The sequence below is a fragment of the Mixophyes fleayi genome, unplaced genomic scaffold (genome assembly GCF_038048845.1).
Source record: "Mixophyes fleayi isolate aMixFle1 unplaced genomic scaffold, aMixFle1.hap1 Scaffold_42, whole genome shotgun sequence".
In the NCBI taxonomy this organism is placed as follows: Eukaryota; Metazoa; Chordata; class Amphibia; order Anura; family Limnodynastidae; genus Mixophyes; species Mixophyes fleayi.
The window spans coordinates 72,968-82,223 of NW_027448102.1; the positions used below are offsets into that span (position 1 = coordinate 72,968).

The 9,256-nt window shown below is 37.8% G+C and overlaps 1 pseudogene; it reads right to left on the bottom strand.

The window, feature by feature from the left end:
* Positions 1–4,524: 4,524 nt before the first annotated feature.
* On the bottom strand, positions 4,525–6,358 carry LOC142134205 (sodium/calcium exchanger 1 pseudogene; annotated as a pseudogene).
* Positions 6,359–9,256: the final 2,898 nt, after the last annotated feature.

A 9,256-nucleotide genomic window follows, 5' to 3' on the forward strand; every position in this document is an offset into this window, starting at 1 on the left:
TCTTCACTCGGGCATTGATCAGGGTAGAGGGAGGGTGTGTTAGGTGGTGCTCTGTCCTGTTAGATCTCGTGCTGTGCTGTGCTGTGCTGTGCTGTGCTGTGTTCTGCAGTATCAGTCCAGTGGTGCTGTGTGCTGTGCTCTGTCCTTCTGAGGTCAGTGGTGCTGCTGGGTCCTGCGCTGTGTCCTGTTCAGTCCAGTGGTGCTGTGTCCTGTGCTCTGTGCTTCTAAGGGCATAGTTATTTCCCCAATATTCCAAAGTGTTTAAAAAAAATAAAAAAAAGTTATTTAAAAATAATACAAAAAAATAATTACATTTTTTTTTAATTACAACAAAATTTGCACAACCAATCCTGCAGTATAAGCCCATTGGTACTGCAATATATATTACCAAGTTCACACATTCAGCAGTAAAAGTCCAGTGGTTCTGCAATATTACAAAGTTCACACATTCTGCAGTATCAGTCCAGTGGTGCTGTGTCCTGTGCTCTGTCCTGCTGAGTTCAGTAGTGCTGCTGGGTCCTGCGCTGTGTCCTGTTCAGTCCAGTGGTGCTGTGTCCTGTGCTCTGTGCTTCTAAGGGCATAGTTATTTTCCCCAATATTCCAAAGTGTTTAAAAAAAATAAAAAAAAGTTATTTAAAAAAAATACAAAAAAATAATTACATTTTTTTTTAATTACAACAAAATTTGCACAACCAATCCTGCAGTATAAGCCCATTGGTACTGCAATATTACCAAGTTCACACATTCAGCAGTAAAAGTCCAGTGGTTCTGCAATATTACAAAGTTCACACATTCTGCAGTATCAGTCCAGTGGTGCTGTGTCCTGTGCTCTGCCCTGCTGAGTTCCGTAGTGCTGCTGGGTCCTGTGCTGTGTCCTGTTCAGTCCAGTGGTGCTGTGTCCTGTGCTCTGTGCTTCTAAGGGCATAGTTATTTCCCCATTATTCCCAAGTTTTTTAAAAATTTAAAAAAAGTTATAAAAAAAAATAAAACTAAAAAATTAAAAAAATATATATAATTATAACCAAATTTGCAAAACCAATCCAGCAGTATAAGCCCATTGGTACTGCAATATTACCAAGTTCACACATTCAGCAGTAAAAGTCCAGTGGTACTGCAATATTACAAAGTTCACACATTCTGCAGTATCAGTCCAGTGGTGCTGTGTCCTGTGCTCTGTCCTGCTGAGTTCCGTAGTGCTGCTGGGTCCTGTGCTGTGTCCTGTTTAGTCCAGTGGTGCTGTGTCCTGTGCTCTGTGCTTCTAAGGGCATAGTTATTTCCCCATTATTCCCAAGTTTTTAAAAAAAAAAAAAAAAGTTATAAAAAATATTAAAATATATTTTTTTTAAAAAAAAGTAATTATAACCAAATTTGCAAAACCAATTCAGCAGTATAAGTCCATTGGTACTGCAATATTACCAAGTTCACACATTCTGCAGTATCTTGTGCTACATATAATGGAGACCAAAAATTTGGAGGAAAAAGTAGGGAAAGATCAAGACCCACTTCCTCCTAATGCTGAAGCTGCTGCCACTAGTCATGCTTTCACCCTATAATAAATAGATCCTATAGTCTGCAATAATTAAATGTAATATAAATGTAATATATGCTATGTATTGAAACAGTCAATACATATATGTATTGAAAATATGTTTTTTATGCAAAAAATATATTTTTTGCATAAATTATATAAACTATATAAAAAATAACTTACATATACCTAAAACCCTGAGCTTATCAATAAGTAAAAACCCAAATGTCCACATCTGAATAGTTATCTAAGATACAGGATAGTAACTTATTATTTGCAACCAAAAAATATCAGCTACAATGTTTATGGTGGCTAGCAATGATTAACTATGTGTACTAATAACTAACATTTATCTGCATTATTTGTATACCTAATTTCTAGATAACAGCATAGTAAGCAAAAGAAAATACAATAATGTAGATGTGCATCAGCAACTTTCAAACAATTCTGAGTTACTACAGAAATAGTATACACGTTGCCTACACACATGGAGATCCTTTGTGGATGAGGATGTCACTGGTTCCTAATGACATCACTTGGGAATGAAACAACTTCACTAATGTTACTGGTTCATAACAAGTTCATACATCATAATTGTCCCGATTTAAGCGGCAGTGAACAGAAGCCGCAAGCCCCTGCCACTGGTATGCCATACTTGCCAACATTTTTGTTTGGGCTTCCGGGAGATGCCGGTGAGGAGGTGGGCGTGCAGGGGGCGGGGCGCCAAAAAGTGCGTCATTTTGGCCCCGCCCCCGTGACGTAATGACGCAAACCGCGTCATTTCCCAACGGGGGGCGAGCCAAACGCAGCGATTCCGGTTGAATCGTGGCGTTTGAACCGAATTCTGCCCACTTTACTAGGAAGTGGGCAAATCAGGGAGATCGCCACACTCTCCCGGGAGTCCGGGAGACTCTCGCAAAATGTGGGAGTCTCCCGGACATTCCGGGAGAGTTGGCAAGTATGTGGTATGCACAGCAGTGAATAGATCTTTTGAGAGGAGTGGTGGTGTTTTAAGGGGTGACCTAGAACTAGGAAAGTGCTAGATACACCCCAGAGGTGCCACCGCACCCCATTGTCATGTGGCCATACCCCCTTAGCTGTATGTGAATTGATGGGCTGAATTCCTATGAATATTGGTTCAGCCCACATAACAGGTTCAGTCCACTGCATGTATGTGACCAGTATATTAAAAGTATACCTGCCACCTACACAAAAGTGGAGGAATGCAGTTCATGGGCTAAAAAAATACGCAGCCTATTAATTTGCTAGAAAACAGGGGTATCGCTGCCTAATATTCATGAGGCCTGACTTATATTCATGATGTACTGATTCCAAGTGAATAGGTTAAGTCTCATGAATATTAGCCCAGTCAACTTTAAGGATACACTTACTGTGTGTTGGTGACAAATTCTCTCCAAGAACTATTGCTACTTGCAAGTGTTTTTCATGAAATATTTCCTTAAGATAAAATGCAAGTCATTTTGTGATGGCTTACCTCTAGCAAGCAAATACCAAACACATCAAACTAAATGTTAACTGCACTGTCTACATTGTGGATATAACATTCCATTTTCCATTGCGTAAGGAATGGCTTTTAATAAATAATTATATTTCAAACTCCGGCTCTAAGCAACAGCATGGAAACGTGTTAACTAACAAGTTAGAGTACAGAAACCCAATGCTGCAGATCACAATTAGTGTATTACTTACAAATGCAAAATTATTACTTATTTATTTCTATATACACAAGGGAAGCAATATAATTTCTTGAAAAAGAAAAATCAGTTGTAAGAGACACCTAAAATCCCTGGCTATACGTTTAAAGACTAATTATTAGATGTACACAGAATAAAAAGCTCTGCCGTCCTGACATTTGTTTTTTTTTTCATGTAAACAGTAAACTTATTTTTACCCTACATAAAACAAAGAAAATTAATGTATGAGGCACGTTGTAAATGTTATAGGTGACTGTCTCTCTCAGTTCTCATCTCATAGACCTAATCACCTAATCAGTAAATATTTAAAGAGCTTCATTTACCATGTGTTGCAAACCATAGATGAGTGTGACATAGGCTAATAGTAACAGTGATATTATCCAGAAAGTTGTCCATTCATTCAACATTTATTCATGGCATTTTTCTGGTTGAGTTGCCATTTAATAACTTCTGATTCTAACTTTCATATGACGGGTTGTGTTTGTTTGAGTTTACCCCTTTGGTATAATGTATATGTATATTGGTATATGATCATATATATTGTTTCAGTATTCTGCTACTAGAACAGTTTAAAAACTGCACCAAGAACCAATGATAAGTCTATGGCTGCAATTGATATTTCTTATTATTTTTTGTAAAAGGTCACAACTCTAGCTAAATCCAGGATCGAGAGAATTAAGGGGAGGACATTAGAACTTGGGCAACAGTCAAAATGGGTCTGATTTTTCATCATGAGATGATAGATCTTTAAAACACAAGATCCTTAATAAGATTCAATTGGATATTTAGTTTTTGGCCAAACCGATTAGAATCGTGATTGCACAGGATCCAGACAGGAAGACACGAGAATATAGAGAACCACAGGTTAATTGTTTTGTATGTTCAGAAATGGTACCTACTGTATATGGCCTGTAAAACTATATGCCTCAGCAGTGCATTAAATATATTTCTAGTATATATGATATGATCTAATTATTATCTCCTCATACTCAGTACATCACAAAATTTAACTCATAATATAAACTATAAGATTACACACACAATTGACCCGGTAAACCATACTTTCACAAAGGAACAATATACTGTTGGTTCCGTGTAAGTCTGTAAAACAGCTGAAATAAAAACATTTTGTTAAACATGCAGTTATCACATTTGTGAACATTAATGTATAATTTAAAATAATTTTCCTTCAAAAATTCTGTAAAAAAAAGAAGAAATTAGTATTGGGAATAAACACTGTACATCAATGGTAAAAGTGAATTTATGTTTGTTTCGTGGTACTTACACAATCTCATCATTTTGGAACTCTAGTTGTCCACACGTATCTTCAAAGTCTTCCCCTCCACCTCTTGCTGTGCCCTCAACAGTTTTATAGGGTACAATAACAGTTCCTCGAGCGCCAGAGGTTCTCAGCACTTTCACCTCCATGGTGCCAACACTCTCACTTATATGGGAAAGTGGCTCCTCAAAAGTAAAGATACCAGCATGATCATCATCAAAGATGGTAACTGTGGCTGTAGAGAGTGCTCCGAGACATGCAAGAGATGTTACATGGTTGGTTTCAACATTCACTCCTGTGATCTCAGAGTTAACTCGAACATTGCTAAGATGGACCACAAAGTTTTCATCTTCTTCAAAGATGTCATCATCAATAATGCCAACCCTAATTTCTTTCTGGGTCTCACCAGGTTTGAAAACAACTGTCCCTTCAGTTAATTCATAATCTGAACCAGCATTGGCAGTACCATCTTCTGTTCTGAAGTCTACAAACACTGTGTTGGTCAAATCACCTCCACGACGTACAACTGTTATTGCCACAGTCCCACAGTTTTCTAGGCACTGATAAGTTGCTTGTTCAAAGTAAATCTTACTGATTGGGTCATTTTCTACAACTTCAGTATTAACCTCGTGCATGCTGACAGCTTTCCTTGCTTGATCTGCTGCATGTCTTTTCAATATATTGCCAGCTCCAGTCATCAAACGTGTGGCTTGGATACGATAAAATGCTCGGCTTTTTTGCTGTTGACTTAAAACTTGATAGTTAGCCAGCTCAATCAACTGTTCCATTTCTTTCTCAGGGTGCTTTTGCTTCAGTTCTTTCAAGATCCTAGCCATATCCCTTCTTGCTTCTTCATCATCTTGGTCTTTCTGGTCAACGTCTAGACCTAATGAGCTATCAAGGAAGTTCTCTGTGTGGGAGTTGAGAACCTTTCCATCCATTTCAATATCAGCTTTGGATGACGGTCTATCACCTTCCGTTTCAATGATCATTCCCCTTTGTTTCCCAGCTCGGTACCTCTTGTAGACATACTTGTAAAACAAGAGCCTCCTGTCTGCAACCCAAGCAAACACAACGCAAATTGGAAAGAAAAAGAAAGTGAGTAAACTTTCCCAGACTTCGACAATACCGGGCGAAATAACTGACAAGATCATATACAACCAAGTGTAAGCAAAAATGCTCCATGCTGCAGTGACAAAAAAAACTCTGAGATGTTTTATCTTCCTTATTTCTCCATCAGGTACCACATGGACACAAATGGCAATGATGATGAACATATTGAATGCAGCACTGCCTACAATAGTACTGGGACCAAGATCCCCTGCTTGAAAGTTATGTCCACAAACTTCAATCACAGAAAGAAGAATTTCAGGGGCAGTTGACCCAAGAGCCATAAGGGTCAAGTTGGAAACAGTCTCATTCCATATCCTCACTGTTGTCTTTGTGGTCTCACCATTTGATTTTTTGATGGTTATTTCTTTTTCTTGAGATGTAATGACTTCAATAGAGGACATGAACCGATCAGCTATGATTGATACTCCTAGGAACATGTAGACCATGGCGACAAAATATACAGTAGCTCTTGCAATTTTGTCACCATAGGATGGATTCTGTGGCTCCCAAATGGGTAAAATGACTCCTTCCTTGCAAATATAGGAACCAGTACAAATTCTAGTTTCATTTACAGTTTCTGGAGCCAGGGTTGTTTCACCAAATATGGTTCCCACATGGCACAACAGAGGCACAAAGATAAGTAGGTGAAATCCAGGAAAAGTAGATACTTTGCTGAATACCAACATGATGATGACTACTCAAGACAACCTTCCGAATGCCTAGCAATCTGAAATAATAAGAAAGAAATAACGCATTACATTTCCTCGTTGTTGACGTCATATTTTTTATATCATATACAATAACTATTAAACAGAAATTCGGAACTAAAGTTGGCTAATTTATATTTTTTTTATGGTGAACAAAAATACTCCTGCTTCTAGTAATATAGATTCAAAGACGATGGCTGCATTGCCAATATGCATAGATGGAGAGGAATACAATCTGTTTTGTGTGTAGAATAAATGAAGGCCTACCAACGAAGAATTAAACAGTTTTTTTGGATGATTTATTACCTCAACAATTAGATTACTTATCTCTAAAACAGTTGGAGCACTAAATTGGGTTATTTTAGGCACAAAAACATGTATTTTCCAACAAAATAGCAAAACAAAACCAAACAAAACCAAAACCAAAACCAAAACACGCAATGGCGGTTTTGCAAAACCAAAACCAAAACCAAAACACGACGGTAATCCAGATCCAAAACCGAATCCAAAACCAAAACACGGGGGTCAGTGACCATCTCTAATATTAACTAACCTTACTGTTTATCAATACATCATTATTATATATCAAATAAACAATCATTCTATAGATCTCCTCAGATTAACAGGAGTAATGTCAAGATGACAGTAGTTTCCCATAATATGTCTTTATTATACAGCTTATAAAAAAGTCATCAAGAAAGATTGATATAAAATATTTTATTGATGGTTTTTTCAAAATATAAATAGAAACATAAAGACATACAACTGTCATCTCAAATGTCCTCTAAATGAAAGAGAGAAGGGATTCGGCTTATCTAACATCTACCACGAATGGTCAGGGGATGGAGAAGGAGTCATTATGATAATAATTCTATTCAGAGGAAGGCCATATAGCTGTTATAGTCATTGAGGCCTTGTGGGATCATGCTTCACATTTGAAATATATTTCTGGTTTCCCTTTTCATTAATTCTTTTCAATAAATCTTGGTATATTTCTTTATATACCTCATGGATTGATTAATGTAATCGGATCCAATATAACTTTCAACTTTTGAGAAGTAGTGAGACCATGCAATTTGTGTTGCATTTTTAAATTACTGTATTCACTGTTTTTATTTTTTATTGTTTTTATTATTTTGCTCTTCCGGTCCTCCAATCCTTTTATATATGTATATTTAATAAAAGTTACATTTTAATGAAATTGCTACCCCGGAGTGGCTCTAGATACACATTGCTTTCCTTTCTTTCCTTATTTGATACTTGCAAAATTATGTGTTGGGTGCACCCTTCAAGAGTGTATATATCCCTCTTGAATATTTCTTACTATTTGATAAACTAAGGGGCAGTATGTAATAGCCATACCTGGTGCGGTTTTTCTATCTTTCTCTACAACAACACAATTAAGCAAGTATACATTCTGAAGTTTTTCACTCTTAAAAAATGTGATGCCGATGCAGTGTAGCAAAGTCACTATCTATAAAAGATTAGTGTGAGGAACATTCCTTTTGTAGCAGACAGTATTCCCAGGGGCAGGGAGCTTGTCCTGGCACGAGGGACAGCTGGGACTTCACTTTACATACATGTTCTGTGAACAATTTAGTGATGAATTCTTTAAATAAGAGAACATGGGAGGGAGATGTTCGTGGATGGAGGGAAGTTATGCCCTCCATGGTGATGGCCATGCTCACACAACTGGCCGCACCCACACATCACCGGCCACACCTCCGATGGGTCAGCACTCACAATAGGCCCTGGATCATTTTTCAGCCCCAGGCCCATGTGGCCTTTAATCTGGTCCTTATAATTTTTATATGTCACTGTGTTGTTATATAAGATCATGTTAAATTCTCTCTCCTCTGCTGTCCAACTCCATCACTGGCATAGGTAGGAAGGCAAGAGGGGTCTTTTAATGAGGCAGCTCAACAATCAGATATGCGGGGAATGAACATCTGCACTGCAGCTCAAAACTAATTGAAGTCAGAGATTCTGGAAACAGTTTTTCAGTGGGAGATACAGCTACACAGCAGCTCTTGATGTCAGAAGTGCCCGCTCAATGCACCACCTGCTGTAGGAGAAGTGATGGGGTTTATTTAATATTTGCTTCATAGATAGACTTGTCTCACCTTTTCAGTGTTCTCATCTCGCCAGAGTGCCTCCATCCGAGTCGGTTTCTCTCTTCAGGTTGTGTTTCCTTGTAGGATATGCCAGCGGGTTGACTTAGGAAACCCTTACCTGACTCTCGAAAACCACATTCAGAAACACACAGTCACAAGTTACAGAGGATATGGCACTTGCCACATTAAATAAAGTAGAGCCTTGTAACTTGTAACATCAGTGTGAAAAGGTGCAACTGTGAAGCTTTGGAAGGGACATATAACAATCACACATTATTTTAAATGTAACATTCCAAAATCATCAAGGATTTGGGCCTATTTGGTATATTTTAAAGATAGCAATTCATTTTCATGAGATATTTGTTAACTTACTTCTCCTAATCTTCCTCTGCAGGCTAGGGAGGAGATTTGGCTGCCACCTCAATCGCTCCAACTATGTTGCACTTGAGCAACAGAGTGCAATCTTTCACTGCATTACTAGTCAAAGGTAGCTCAATGACCTGGTACCTAACCATGGTTGCAAATAAGATGGCAACCACACAAACATTTATGGGTATGGACACAACTACACTGTAGTTATGTTGTATTAGGAAAAAGCTCCAAAACATGCCAAATAGCGCCAGCAACCATATCTAAACTTACTATGTATAAGGCAAGTAATAAACTTAATTAACTTTCATATGTACAGAGATATATATATATTTTATGTTATACGCCGTGGAGGATCTTTATTATGGCATACTAACACTTAATTCCTTATCTTCCTAAATGTACAAATACAGCACCAAAGAGACTAGAAA